Below are 16,161 nucleotides of genomic sequence, written 5' to 3'. Positions count from 1 at the left end.
GTGAACACACAAGTGCACCCACAGAGCATGAGCACCAATATTTTAGTGGGCAAAAGTGAGGCATTCCCAGAGGATCAAGCAAGAATGCCCACCATCTCTTTTATTATTTAATTTGTTCTGGAGGTATTCACCAATGCAGTTAGACAAAACAATTAAAGGCAGAACCAATGGAAAAGAAGAAATAAAACTCTCAGTTGGCTGATAACATGACAGTAAACCTGGAAAACCAAAAGAATCAATGATAAACCTAACTCAAAAAAATGAAAGAATCAAGGTAGAAGAATATAAAATTAACAAAAATAGCCTTCACATACAGGAATAATAACCAATTAGAATATGTAATGTAAGAGAAAACCCCATTTACAATAGCAACAGAAATGAATAAACTTAACAAGAAATGTTCAAAACCTATATGAAGAAATCTATAGATCTATATACTGCTGAAAAGCACACAAAATTAAACCTGAGCACCCACTGTTCTTGGTAAAGACATCACAACTTCATCAGATTGTTGGTTCTCCCCAAATAAATTCATAAATATAATTCTAGTAAAATTTACTCAGCAGCTTTTTTTATGGAACTAGACAAATTCACACTAAAGTTCATACAGAAAAACACATGCACAAAGTAGCCTAGGGATCTTTGAAAAGGAGGAGCTTTAAGGGAGAACCAGCCCAACCAAATATTAAAACAAAATTTCCTGATTAAAATTGTGAAGTAGCACATGAACAGGCAGACAGACTAATGAAATGTAACAGAAAACCCCAAAATAAACCCAACCTACATATATAATAATGGTGACAATCTCAAGCGACTTGAGCAAAGATGGATTTTACATATAGTGTTTGGACAACTGAATAGCCATTTGGAAAAAGATAAAATTAAATCTATTCCTCACACTATATACCAGAATAAAAACCAAGTGTATCAGAAATCTAAGTGTAAAAAAATGAAAACTACTGAAGCTCTTGAAGAAGTAGTTGGTGAAGTCTCTGTGACGTGGAGGTAGGGAAAGGTTTTCCAACCGACTTCAAATCCATACCCAACAAAAGAAGGCTTGATAAGTTTGACAATGTGAAGGTAAAATCTTTTGCTTGGCAAAAACCACAATCAAAACAGTCCAAAGACAATAAAAGTCACTGTAATATACATATAAAGGGCTATTATTACTAAGACAAAAATACTTTTAAAAACTATACTGCAAAAGAGCAGAAGTCCTATAGAAAAATGGGCAAAAGATCTGAATAGACAAACTCACAAAAAAATACAAAAATTTCCTTAACCATATGAAAAGATGCTTGACTTCTATAATAGGAAAATGCAGTTGTTTGGCAAAAGTTCAAAAGCCTGTGAAGAAACAGACATTCACACTGCTGGCAGAACTGCAAAATGGTACAAGGTCGATGGAGGGGAACTTGGCAGTACCTAACAAAATTACATATGCATTTATCCTTCAGTCCAGGACTTTACTCTGCCTTTAAGCCTCCAATACAAAAATACATATACTCAAGGTTTGTTCAGAGCAACATTCTCTGTAACTACAAAACACTGGAAGCTACCAAAATGTCCAAACAGAAGCCACGGTGACCAAACCACATTACAGACACACAATGTGCACACCACAATGCAGCTATAAGATAAACATGTAAATAAAATAATGATGACCTCTGGGACCCAACATGGAGTACTTCTGAGGATATATTTTTGAGTGAAAAAAAGAAAAGTGTTAGGGATGACCGGTTAGCTCAGTTGGTTAAAGAGTTGGCTGATAGCACCACGGTTGCCGGTTCGATCCCTGCATGGGCCACTGTGAGCTGCACCCTCCTTAAAAGAGTCAACTATGCCATTGTAGCATGAAAGCAATGTGTAACCAATGGCCATGGCTGTTTCCCAATAAGAATAAAAAAAAAAGTACTGTACAACAGTACATATATAGTATACTACCTTCCATGTATGAAAGGGAAATAAGAAAACATACATATATCTTCTTAGCTTCACAAAAAGAAACTAGTGAAGTCAATTATCTACAAGGGGGCAGGTGGGCAGGGTCAGGTCAAAGGGACCGGAAGGAGTGGCATTTCCCCCAGCATACCTTTTTGTATGGTTTTGACTTTGGGAAGCAAGTTGAATTACGTTGAAAAGAACATCAAATCAACATGGAGAAGGTGGACCTGACACTGAAAACAAGCTAAACAAACGAACTCAGGTGTTATTTAAATAAATAAAACCACACCAAAAGGAGAAATTTGACCATTTAAACCCAAAGTTAAGATTTATTAGCTCATCTTGTTAAAACCTTTAATATCGGCAGGGCCTTACGTGATGTTCCCTTTTTCATTCCTGATATTGGTTACTTGTCTTTTTTTTGAAACTGATTAATCTCACCAAATGTACTGATGTCATCGGTCTTTTAAAAGAACAGCTAGCATTGTAGATGTTCTCTCATGTATGTTTGCTTTCTATTTTATTAACTCCTCCTTTTGTAATGTCCATCTACTTCCTCTAGGGTTAGTTTGCCATTCCTTTTCTAACTTCTTGAGATAGATGCTTTTTTCAGTCTTCTTTCCTAACATGCGTTTAAACCTATAAACTTTCCTCTGAGTATGACTTGATCTGCACCACACAAATTTTCAAATATAATATTTTTATACTAACTCTGATCAAACTATTTTCTCAATTTTTCTAATTCCTACTGTAATATACCTGCTACGACCTATGTGTTATTCAGAAAAGATTCACTAGGTTTCATTTTGCTATCATTTTAACTTCATTCAGAGAATGCTATTCTGTTTGATTTCAACTCTCTGAAATTACTGAGACTTGCTTTTGTCCCACAAGCTGACAACTTCGGTGAATATCCACCTATGCTGGTAAAGAATGTGTACTCTGCAGTTGTTAGGAACAAAGTCTAGACAGGCAAGGCAAGTTTAGTAATTGTGTTGTTCCAATCTTTCATATCCTTACTAAATTTTGTTCCATCAGTTACAAAGCTAGTGTAAAATAAATCTCCCTGTGATTGTGAATGTTTCTATTTCTTTTAAGGCCTGTATGATAATCACTAAAATTCTTTCCGGATGATCTAGACACTCTATTATAGAGAACAGCAAGGTAAATAGCCAATAAAAGAGCCTCTATGCCAGCAAAAAATAGCAGCAATTTCTTCAGCTAATTATTATCCAACATGTCTTAACATTGTCTCTCTCAAAAATAAAAATCATTTTACAGACATCCTCCAAACTTTAACTGGGTCATATCCAATAATTCAAGACAGCAGATCAATTTGTTTAATTCCTCAGAGGTACATTTTACAACTAATTCATGCTGCTGGGCTCATGGGGATATTCAGCAGTGCTCTACATTCATAGACAAATTACTGAGACTTTTCTACAGCTGTATGGTACTTGTTTGTCCAGACCAAAGTTACCTTGGTCCTCCTCTCTGGCAAGATGGCATATATCATCCCCTTCCTCCCCTTCAGGGCCCACTGTATTGTATCCCATTGGGCCTCAATGCCATCTTAGAACTGCCCTCCCGCAGTGCTCCAGAGAGCACTTGTTATGATCTGAAGCCTACTGCCACCTCTCTTCTATGGCAGCATCTTTGACGATCTGGCTGAGTGTCTGTCTATGTGGTCCTTCCAAGAATCTTGGAGCTCAGGTATAGAATGACCACCTATTCAAATCAGTCTTGATGAGCGTCCTCCATTTTTCTCAGACCAGGCATCATCTCCCAGTTTGGATCCAGCACCCTCCTGTGCAATCCAGGGCCCCTTTTCCACCTGAAGCAGTACACCACAGTGACCTTTTCACTTTCTCAGCTAGTATACAATCAGTCCCGGAGCACAGGTACCATTTCATTCATCTCAATGTTCTCAGCATCTAGCACTGCCTAGCACACAGACAGACGCACTCCTTCTGCCCTTGCCCCTCCAATCTATTCCCTACACAGCACTCCCGGTGGACCTTTTAAAATCTAAGTCAAGGCATGTATCATTTCTTTCTTTTTCTTTTTCTAAGATTTTTATTAAAATATAGCTAACATGTATAATCAGTTTCAGACGTACACCATAGTTATTCAACATTTATATACCTAAAGAAATGATCACCATAAGTCTAGCAACCATCTGACACTGTACCACATTATCACAATATTACTGACTATATTTCCCATGCTGTACATTACATCCCCATGACTTACCTGTTTTATACCTGAAAATTTGAACCTCTTATTCCCCTTAAACTTTCCCCCCTTTTTTTTCAATTACAGTTGACATTCAATATTATTTTATATTAATTTCAGGTGTGCAGCATAGTGGTTAGACATTTACATAATTTAAGAAGTAATCCCTCTGACTAGTCTAGTACTCACCTGGCATAAACATAATTATTACCATATTATTGACTATATTCCCTGTGCTTTACTTTACAACCATGACTATTTTGTAACTACCAAATTATACTTAATGCCTTCCCCCTTTTCACCCTGTCCCCCAACTCCCCTCCCATCTTATCATCCTGATAAATCTAGCACCCATCTGGTACCATACATAGTTATTACCATATTATTGACTATATTCCTTATGCTATACCCTGCAGCCCCATGACTACTGTGTAACAACCAATTTGTACTTCTTAATCCCTTCCCCTTTTTCACCCACCCTCAACCCCCTTCCCGTCTGACAACCATCAAAACGTTCTCTGTATCTACGAGCTTGTTTCTGTTTTATTTTGTTTTTTAGATTCCATACATAAGCGAAATCACACTGCATCTGTCTTTCTCTGACATACTTTCTCTGACATACTCCACTCAACACAATACCTTCCAGGTCCATCCATGCCACTGCAGATGGCAAGAACCCTGCAATATTCCATCGTATATGTGTACCACCTCCTCTTTATCCACTCATCCATTGACAGGCACCCAGGCTGCCTCCACACCTTGGCCATTGTATGCTGTAATGAACATATATGGATGCACACATCCCCTCGAAGTAAGTTTTGGGCTTCTTCAGATAAATACCCAGAAGTGGGAATACTGGGTCCTTATCTCTTGTTATAGCCTTTATTTTACAAAAGGCTATTATCATTTCTATGCTCAAAACCTTTAATGGCTTTCCATCTGACTCAGAATAAAATGCAAGGTCCCACCACAGTCTATCAGGCCCCACATAATCTGGCCTTTTATTACCTTTATGACCATACACCCCCACTTACTCACCCCGCCCTCCTTGGTCTCAAGGGTGTTTGCATTTGCTGTTCCTTCCCCCATAAGGCTCTTTCCTAAAATATCTGTCTGACCGGCTCACTCCTTCACCTTAATTCACACCTCTGCTTAAATGTCACCTCAGAGACACCTTCCTGACCACACTACCAAAAATGGTCGTTCCTGACACTCTCTTCCCTTGCTTACTTTCTTTTCTTTATAGCCATTATATGACATATATTAATGTTGCTTAGGTCTTACCTTTCACCCCCCACTAGAATGTGATCTCTGTAAGAAAGGACAGAAATTCTTCCTCTAGATCTGTAAAGGGTCAGATAGTAAGTAGTTTACACTTGGCAGGTGAGATGGTCCCTGTCCCAACTACTTAACTCAACTCTGCCTTGTAGCACAAAGGCAGCCACAGGCAACACATAAATGAATGGGTGTGTCTGGGTTCCAACACAATTTTCTTTACAAAACCAGGCAGAAGGCCAGGCTGCAGCTCACCAACCCTTGCTCTAGAACAAGCCTGGCATGCGGTACATTGCCTCTAAATTAACCAACCATCTCTCTGTTCCTGGTCTCTAAAGCTACCTTCAACTGACAACATAAAACAGCAGCACTCCAAGCTCATCAGAAAAGATAACGTCAAACTAGCTTCTACACATCTTTTACCCAAAAATCCACTTGAGATTAATTTTATTCCTGAAGGGCTGTTGGAAGGATATGCAACGTATTCCTTCTTGCGACTGGGAAGTACATAAACCATGTTAGTTTGAACCTCTGCAGAACTGTTTTTAAGTTGCATTTTAACTTCATGTAAGGACATTATGATAACCAGCCTCCTAAGAAGCACTGTTCTAAGTGCTGTAAGCATGTCACTGAGCACATCGCCCACTACAGCTGTCAGTGTAACCTATAAAGCCCAAGTGTGAAGTCGGGGAACATATTAAGGAAAGGAAGCTGGTACGTTTGTTATGGATGGTGGGCTGAGGATGCTTCCCTTTCGTGTGGCTATCAGGATGCTCAGCCAAGCTCGCCAGCCTGCGGCAGACTGGTTATGTCACCATCATGCATATCCTCTCTTCTCCAGGGATCCTAGCTAGACTACGTTTTAGAGCCTACAGTAAGTTAAATGAGGCTGTGTCTGAGTTCAGCCAGTGGGCCCTTAAAACCTCCCACAGGACTCGGCGCTCTTTCCCCAGCCACCGGCCGACGGAGCAGGTTTCCACCTCCTACTGGAGGCTGAGTCACAAGGTGGGAAAGGCCTGATTACCTGAAGTGCCCTGTGGGAGACCACCCCATGAGGACCCCAACAGTGAACTTCAACATGGGTGAGAAACAGACACTTCTTGGGCTAAGTCACTGAAATCCTGCCATTATTCAAGTTAGCCCACTACATGTGAAACCCCGACCTGGGAGGCTTCAACCTCACTGAAAGTGTAGGTTTTATTGTTTTAATTCCTGATCCTCATATAATTTATTTATATTCAGCTTTATTATTATGAGTATTTCCTATAAACTAATTCAAATCTCCACTGTTTATGTTCAATAAGATCATAAGTAACTCAAACAATAAAAATTTGGATTATATGTATGTATGTATATATGTATATACATATAGATTTAAAATATAAAGTATATATTTAAACAAAACTCTATTTGTAACTTTCACTTATTCATGGTTGATCTGTTCTATCAGTGTCCAAAACGAGAAAGCAGAAGAGAAAGAAATAACAAGCCCTAAAGCGCAAGGCAATATATTTCATCTCAAATGAAATCTGACAATCATTTGAAACCAAATAGCCTAGGAAATGAAACCACAAACTTCTAAACTCCTGTCTACCGAGAATCAGTACCCATAAATGTAGCTTAAAAGAAAAATTCTATTTTAAACCCTTTAGTGCCTAATCCCTATCTAATTCTTTCAAATGATGTTCTGAGGTTTTGCTGTTTGCATAATTTTTTTGAAGGGTAATATGGGGGAAACTGGACATGTTAGAAATGGAGGAAGTATTTAATTAGCCTATGGAACACAATGGACAAACATCACAGAAGCTACGAAAATTTTAAACACGGCTCAGGCATGAACTTCATTATCAATGATAAACCTTGTAACCATTCAAAATTACAATGCCAATTTTTTAAAAGGAGTAACATTTTAATAAACTTCCTCCCTGAAAAATCTCAAAAAACAGTTCATATTTTAGTAAAGCCTTTAGAAACAATATCGTTTGCTGTGTGCAATTAAAATCTGAAGAGAGGTGACTAGGGAATTTGAGGGTTTCTGTGTATTCTGGTTTTTAAGTCAAAAGGATAATTAATTCTAAAAGATATACAAAAATGGGACACAAATATTATGAAGAACTAAGAACTGCTTTAAATTCTATAGGGTTGGTTATAAAACAAAATGTGTTCTTCAATTTCTTTTGAAAATGGGCATGTATCCTATATTGAAAAATAACAATCCCTCCCCCAAATTAAGATCTCACTTTTGAAGAGATGGGCAAGTCGGTTCATTATTAGCTGTGCAACAGCCTCTCTCAGAATGGTACAACATAAGCATAAGTCGCCCCCTCTCTCTACTTCAACCTTTCTGGTTAATGTCATCCTTCAATTTGGACCAGATACTTTTCTCCCTAAGTGTTTAGACACTGTTCCTTCCCTGCACCACGGGGAGCAATTTAAATCCATGAGCCTCTCTGTAAGCACGAATTCTAAACTGAGAAACAAATACAGCCCAGCAAAGAATTACAAAGCCAATTCAGAGCTAAAACCTGTCTAGGTAATACAAGACTAAATAACATAACAGGCAAAACAAACAAACAAAAAAACCAAAAGCAAACATATCACATACAGATCTGGGGGGGCTGAAAAAATAACTATGATATTAGTAGTGCAAAATGACTCAGACCATTTTTAAAATTACATAGCAGTGATAGTGTTAGGCTTATTACATGGTCATGAATCAAAACACATGATATATTCAGTCAATAAAAAAATATTTGTTGAGGATCTATTATGTGCAAAGAACACACCACTTCATCTATTTAACTGATAAAATACAACCCCATGGATTCTAGTTAACAGTCAATGAATGACACCCGTTCTTTTATAATGCAATATCATTTCAATGACGTCCACAGGATGGATACCAGCACTCAGTGAGGAGATGCATGAGAGGAACTAAAATGGAACTGCTGTAGTACTAAAATCTTCAGCGTGTACTGAGCACAACTTTTAAAAATCCAACAGAGCTCTCAGTTGCTAGAAAAAAGAACTCAAGGACCAAAGATAATGAAGTCCATGGGAAGGTGGCCAGCAAGAGCAGAGAAGGCATGGACCGCTGTTACCGAGGGCTAAGGCTGTGACCTAAACAATAGTGCTTACATGACTACATTTAAGAGGTTACCTGCCAAAGCTGGAACACACCTATAAGCCCTGAATGTACACATGGCACCATGCTTTATGACTCCTGGACACAACAAGGAGTTTACAGACAGTCAGCAAGACAACTGACTGATTTACCTTTCCAGCTCTGTGACAACAGGAGCTAGGTCCTATCAACACTGTTATTACCAGTTAACTGGAATTATGCATAGAAAACATTCAAACATTTGTGGATCAACTGAAAAGAAACACACAATAAAAACTAAATGGAAGAAAAAAATTATAACATAAAACAGTGAAAGAGTTCAAGAATACATCATATATACCAGAAGCCATTTTTAGATCAATTTCACCTCTCCAGGTCAGAGGGCACCCTAAGAACAGGCCCATGGGAACATTTCGCAAGTAAAAAGCTGAGAAATGATCCCAGAGGCTGAGCTGAGAGTCAAAGCCTAGCAGCTCTACCAGGCCTGAAAGGTGAGAAAATGCCTTGGGATATTTGGGATGTTTAAAATAAAAAAAATAATAATAAAAAACGTCAACAGAAGAAAAGAGCTAACCTCAAAGAGAAGAGAAACGGGTCCAGGGAAGAAGAAACAGAACAAGGCTGGCTCCAGAGATTAAGAGTGAAATCTGAGTGTGGAAAAATATTCTAATCTGAGGACATCTATTAAGATGGGAGGATAGGCTCTGACACAAAACAAATAGAACTGGCCTTGAAATGAGTAGCACAGAGGGGAACAGAGAACAGGACAGCCACAGAGGACAGGAACAGATAGATACAACCTCCAAAGGACACCAGGACCTAGAAAACGGCAAGGCCATGACTGGAGGCAGGATCTCACTCTTAGAAGGACCAACCAATCCTAAGAAAAGGATGGCTTAAGAAAAAAAGAAAAAGGTATCTTTAAAAAAAATTTTTTAATGAGAAGATAAAGTCACTGTGAAAAAAAAAAATTTACCCTGCACCAACCAGGCAACCAGGTGTCCCTCTCTAGGGAATGCTTTCTCTCCTCTTCAAAGTCAGGTTTTAGAAAGAACAGTGTATCTTGACTGGCGTGCGCGTGCACACACACGCGCGCGCGCGCACACACACACGCACATGCACACACACAGTGTGCTACACTCCTTAATCCACAGCATTAAGGCCTCTTCCCTGACACTCCTCTGGCCAAAATCAGTAATTCTATCCTAGGGCTAAATGCAAGAGAAACTTTGAAACCACTATCTAACTGGATCTCTCTCCAGCACCATCTCTCCCTGGGTTAACATGCGCAAATCCCTTCACTTATAAAGTTCCCCCTCTACCCAACCTTCTACATCACCACCACCACCACACTTCTGAAGAGGTGTCCACACACACTGGTTCCACTTCCTGGCTCCCACTATCAAACCCTCTTACAAATGGGCCATCGTGCTTCTGTTCCCAGCACAGTGCTGCCATCGCCATCATCTACATTACTAATAACCTCCTCGCTGTTAGCATTCCTCCTTACTGAGATTCTCTTGGACCATAGCTTCCAGACACCATTCATGTCCCCAGCCTCTATCTTTCTCAGTCTCAATGTGAGAGCCTGTTCTCCTGTCTTTCAAACCCAAGAGTTCCTCAGATCTCATTCCACGCCACTCTTTCTCACTCTACACATGCTTCTTCAATAATCTCATATACCCCAACAGCTCCCATTAACAAACACAGGCAAAGGCAGAGATTCTAGAACTTTCTCTGTCCACCACACTCTTAGTGTCTCAAGCCAAAAGAAATGGCTATTTAGTGATGGAATCATTAGATAAGTGCAAATAACTTAAGTATTTATGTCCTAACAACTTAGTACCCATTTTTTTGGGGGGGGGGTTGGGGAGGGGTTGGGGAAGCACACTTTGAGAGAAAAAAATGAGTATTTTTATTTCATTTTTAATAAACCACAAGTATTTATTAATGATGTGTGCACATGTTGAGCACCTCACAGTTTCTCAGACCGTGGAGACACACTGGGTATTACCTCTCTCATTTCCTGTTCCATACAGATTTTTCCATGCAGGGAACAGCAACCACTGCAAATCCAGCTTTACAAAGATGACATCATCGAGGGGAATGTAGTGCAGCCTGTTGTAGAAACTGCTCACCACTTTGAACTAGCAGTTCCCATAGGGTTGCCCAGATGTTACACAGTGCTGGGTTTCATTCAACCATTTAATATCCTGCAGTCTCCCTGTGAGCTCACTGCAGTATCTCAGCAAAGAGTTTAGGGACCGAGGTGCTAAGAACTCTCAAATGTGTCTCCATCCAGACATCTCCCGATATCCAGATTCCTAATGTAGTCAACTGAACACTATGTCCCACAGGCACCTTAAACTTAGAAAGGCCAAGTGTAACCCATCATCCTTTCCCCCAAATGGTTGCTGCTCCCCTTCCTGTTCAATGGCACTGTCATCTACTCAACTGTCCGGCCAGAACTCAGCAGTGGCCTGAACTCCTCCGTCTCCCAACTCCCCCACCACACACACACACTCTCACACACACACACATACACACACACACACTCACAACCAACAACTAAGTCCTAGCAATTCTACCTCCTCAAGTATCCGTCCTCCCGAAGTCTTGCCCCTTCCATCCATCGTCCAAGGGCAAATCGGACCATGTCCTTAAGCTCAGAATTCTTCAATTGCTACCTGTTGTCCACTGAGGGGTCCAAACTCCTATCACAAGAATCACAAGCCCCTGCATGGCATGGCCCCTGGTTACTTCTGCTGTCTCATTTCCTGCCACTTCCCCACCTTGCACTCTCCAGCACTACCATACCAAACTTCGTTTTCAATTGCTCCAATGCACCATCTTCCAAAAACGAGCCTTTGTACACTCCCTCCTTCTCCCAGCCTTTGACCAATCCCTTCTCTCCTACTTCTCTGGGAGGCTTTTCTTATCTCTCTGAATAGTCCCTAGGCTTGAGTTTGGAGTTCTCCTCTGGGGTCCTGCCCTGGTCCCTTGCAGAGCACTGAGCATACACTGCATTGTAGCCAATGGCTAAAACTGTCTGAGAACCACTTTGAATGGTAAGCTCACCTGGGCCTGACAGAGGTATCTGCCTTATTTCCCTTTGTACTCCCAGAACACATGATCAACTTTGAAGTGTCCTAATGAACAAAGCAAAGGAATGAATAGATCAGGTCACTCAGGTGATGCTCCCACTCCCTCCCCACTTACTCACTCTATCACAGCACTCACTGCACAGAAACTGCGTCTCCGTAGACTGTAAACATCTTAAAAGCTCTCATCTCTTATTTCTGCAACCCCAGTATGAAAACAGTGCCTGGTACTTAGCAGGCATTCACTAAATAGCTCTGACTAAAAAAAGGTTACTGAAAAAATTCCGGAAGGCTACACCCCATAGTATTAAGTGTGGCTTAATATCTCTAGAGAAAGAAACAGGACCAGGGAGGCAATAAGAAGAGTAGGGGAACTGAGACTTTTTACTCCATGTATCACTATAGTGATATTAAACTTATTCTACAATACGCATTCCTTATGTATAACTGGTAGACAGTATTCTCCAATTACCAGAGTTAAATTAAGTCATAGGTGAAGAACCAGCTCGGAAGAAGGATGCATAGACTGAAAGCATCATTTGGTTCCAAATGTCCAAGAGCAGGTCCCAAGGAAACCTGACCTTAAAGAGGAACATGGGGGACTAAGAAAAAAAAAAAGCTGAAAAAGAAACTGAGCAGTTAAGGTCTGTACAGCAATGTAGAGGCACTCCCAAGAAAATACAAGGAATGAAAACAGCATACAACTGGAAAACATAATCTGGAGGTATTCTTCAAAGAAAGTTCCTGGGACTCGAAAAGAAGACCACTAGTACTGGGCCACTAGTACAGACAGTTCTTTTAATACTTATAACCACAATTGTTTCAATCGAAACATTCCAATAACCAAAAGGATACCTGCCACATGCAGGTTTCTGTAGGAAGTGTTAAGTATGCCAAGGAAGACACACTGGGAATATAGAGAGGAGGCTACGATATTGGCATGACCACTTAGCAAAGTGTGTTCCACTTCTATTTCCAGAATTTTTAAAAATAGTGTGGCACATCATTGACTCTTAGCTCATAAATATTAAGCAAACAGATAAAGCAATGCTGTAAAGCAACTTCATGTCAGTTGCTTTAAGTGCAAGAGCAATTTGAATATGTAGATAGTTCTAGAACAAGCTTCTTCTCACTGTATTCAGATAACAGTGAATACAGGTCAGACCGTAAATATAGAAAGTCAGTTAAACTTTCCAATATAGTGAGCTTTCAACGTCTGAAAAGACAAAACTTTCATGAATATGAAATAAGATCTTTGAAAATGAAGAAAAATGAGTACTACTGGACACTATTAGAAAGGAGACTAGACGCACAATAAGAACTGCCTATGGGAAAGGTCAACCCAGCTTTCTTTTGTTTAACCTCTCAAACAGATAAAGAACTAGCTTTAAAGAATCACTGCATTGTTTCATGGCTAGAAAAGGAAAGTTGAGTAAAGTATATACAAAAGCATTTGCCCTAGAGGCAATAGAAAAATAAGTCAATTGTAACACTTTGCACTTAATACTGATAAAGATATTTTAAGTTTTAGACAAACCTAATTTTTAAAATGCAAAATATCTCAAATGGCTAGCCCCTCACTTTAAAAATGTGGATTCCGAATCTTACTTTAGGACTTCATGCCCCATTACGCATTTGACTGGCATAACTTCAAAGCAAAAACTGGCTTTATTAATTCTCAGTTTCTAAAAACTCACAAATTAATGCTGGCAGTAACTGCGAATTTTAAATTAATCCCCAAGTGAGAAAGAATTCCTATGCCGCCCAATGGCATCTGAGAAAATGAGATGATCCTTCATCTCTAAACCCATCGCGTAGTTTCTTAATAATTAAGAACTCTGCTCTCCACTGGGGAACTATCCCCTTGCAGAGAGGCTAAACCAAGAAGAAATCGCCATTGCCCGTTAAGTATCACAGACACAGAGGAAAAGGTTTTCCACTCGCTGAAGCTCTGACGCGGAGGAGGCGCGAGAGCCAGGCGCCGCGGCCCCCGCCGCCGCGCGCAGGACAGTCTCCCGGGCACGACCCATCCAGGCAAAGCGGCTCCCGGGCGCGCAGCCCTGTCCCCAGCTCTGCGGCGCGCCCCTCGCCGGCTGCCCGACCCCCTTCCCTGCACTCGGAGAGCCGAGCCAGTCTGTCGAGGCCGGGAGCCTCGCGGGCCTGCAGCCCGGGAGGAGGGAGGCACCGGGCGCGGGGGGCCGTTCTGCGCAGAGGCGCGGGGAGGTCGAAGCCAAGGATGGAGAGGGCCGGACCCCAGGGCGGCGGGCACGCGGGGCTGGGAGAGATGCGGGAGAGGCGCGCGAAGCCGGGAGGGATGTGAAGATGCCGGACGCGGGGCAGCCACGGGCGTCATGCGTGGGGCGCGAGCAGAGGCCCCGGCGCCACCTGCAGCCGGGATGGCGGGCGCCTGCCCCGCAGCGGGGTAGCGTGCAACCAGCAGCGCCGGGGCCGGAGGGCCAGGAGACGGTGCGGGTGAGAACGGCCGCCGGGCCGCGCCAAGACGGCGGGAAGCCGCTGTGGACGCGGGAGCCAGCCAGAAGGATGCAGCCGGCTGCAAGGCAAGACGCGGGGCGGCTCCGCGGCCCGCAGTGGGCCCCGCCGCCCGCCCGAGCGCACCAGACGCGATGCAGCAACTTCACTTGGCCGTGGGGCTGCGGGGGCCCGGCCCGCGCCGGCCCTCCCCCGGGGCAGCCGCGCGGCCCGGAGCCGAGGAGGGAAGGGGTCGGGACCGGGGAGCCCGGGCGGCCGCAGCCCGCACTCACCGGTCCGCGGTGCCGCCGCCGACGCCGGGGCTGCACTCCGAGCTCCATGGTCCCGCCGCGCCGCGGCCACCCGGTGCCCCCGCCCCACACCACACCGCACGCAGCGGCGCCAACGACGCCGCCTCCGGCCCGGCCGCGACCGCAGCCACGCCCCCTCTCGGCTGGGGGCCGGGCCGGCGCAGGAGGGGGTCCCAGCGCCGGCTCCACCAACCAGGGCCCGCTCTCCGGTCCGCTTCACCAGGATTGGCGAGTGCCTCATCCAATGGGGAAACGGCTGGAGCGTGGAGCGTCGGCGCCGAGGGGCGGGGGATTGCGGAGGAGGTAGCTTTCACCCTTCGTCCTCCGCCTGGGCTCTGGATGGTCATTTGGCGGAGGTCCCTTACAGAGTGGCAAGGTAGGGCTACTTTGAGCGGAGTTTATCGTAGAAGGTTTTGTATCGCCTCTGCTTACAATGTACCACCCACTGCAGTCCCTTTGAGTTTCCACCCAAACCCTAACCTCACCTGGCTAGGTGTTGAGGGTCTCCTGGAAACAGCTTTATCTACCTGTGTGTTGTCAGACGTCCTGCAGCGTTGAGGGTGCAGGCAACCCTGAGAGGATTATAGCCCTGTCATCGGTTGGGTTTATGCCCTTCTCAAGTCTGTTAACATTGTGCCTACAAAATCTCATCTCCTGTACAGATATTTCCCTTTTTAGTCACACCATCTCCAATCTCCCTCCACCCGGTTCATGAGAAAATCCACAGTATCTGTTAACCAGGGGATGTCCCTGAAACTACCAGGCTAAGCCCTGTATGCAATAGAACATGGCCAGGTGGTACCTGATGACTCAGGAGGAAATTTAAAAGATGGGAGAAGGAAAGGAAAGGAAAAGTAAGGAAAAGAAGAGAAAACAGAAAAGCCACATATTCTCCTAGGTCCTGAAAGAAAGGGATTTAAAGACACCAAATAGAAATGTTATCGCTGTTTTACTTGCATGACTGTATTCTTTTTGATTCACAAATAAGCTCACTACACTGAAAAACTTACAGGATAAAAGGTTTTCAAATCCCAATAAAGAGTCCAAGAAAAACTAATTCAGGTTGTTGTCTTTACAGACGTGTGGTAACTATCCTCATCTGCTCCAGCTAGTAACAGCAGCTAAACAATAGGAAAAATGAATAGCGGTTCATAACAATTTTAGCACATCGGCAGCACCAGAAACACAGGTGAAAAATCACGCGACCCTCTTCATGTGTAATCTATTAACCCATGTTACTTCCAAAGGAAGGATTTTAAAAGCTCTATTTTAAGATGACATATACTTAGTTTCTATATCATATAAACATGAAATATACTAGTAATTAATAAGGTAAACAGGATTTTAGTGAATTATTAGTGCTCTGTGTTTGAAATAGTGATACTAGAATGATAAATTTCTGCTTAATTCAAAGCTGAATTGGCATTCAAATTAAAATGACTTTCCTTCATTTTGTCTTCACTTACCCAGGGGAATAGCTTCCATGTCTATATTTAGGTCATTAATTTAGAACTCAAAACTACGAAGGGATAGGATACCCAGAGTGTGTTTTCAGAGTTACTAATCACATTTCCCTCGCTCCTCCCACTTCTGAGGTTCCTGCCTTATATGAACTGCTGCTACATTTAGTTTACACCACGATTAGCCCTTGATCGCACTGTCCTGGATTGTTCCATATAGGTCAGCCTTATTTCTAATTAGA

General features: G+C 42.5%; 1 protein-coding gene across 5 annotated transcripts in view; it reads right to left on the bottom strand.

The window, feature by feature from the left end:
* WASF3 (WASP family member 3) overlaps window positions 1-14,567 on the bottom strand; it is a 136,325-nt gene extending 121,758 nt beyond the window's left edge. For all 5 annotated transcript variants that reach the window (XM_019651462.1, XM_019651461.1, XM_019651459.1 and 2 more), the window contains exon 1: window positions 14,442-14,567. The gene's annotated coding sequence lies outside the window, so the exon portion shown is untranslated. The remainder of the gene's footprint in view (window positions 1-14,441) is intronic.
* Between the last annotated feature and the right edge of the window lie 1,594 nt (window positions 14,568-16,161).

The sequence above is a fragment of the Hipposideros armiger genome, unplaced genomic scaffold (genome assembly GCF_001890085.2).
Source record: "Hipposideros armiger isolate ML-2016 unplaced genomic scaffold, ASM189008v1 scaffold_160, whole genome shotgun sequence".
NCBI classification, from domain to species: domain Eukaryota; kingdom Metazoa; phylum Chordata; class Mammalia; order Chiroptera; family Hipposideridae; genus Hipposideros; species Hipposideros armiger.
Note: the sequence above shows the minus strand (reverse complement) of the source record. Positions and strands in the feature narration are given on the sequence as shown.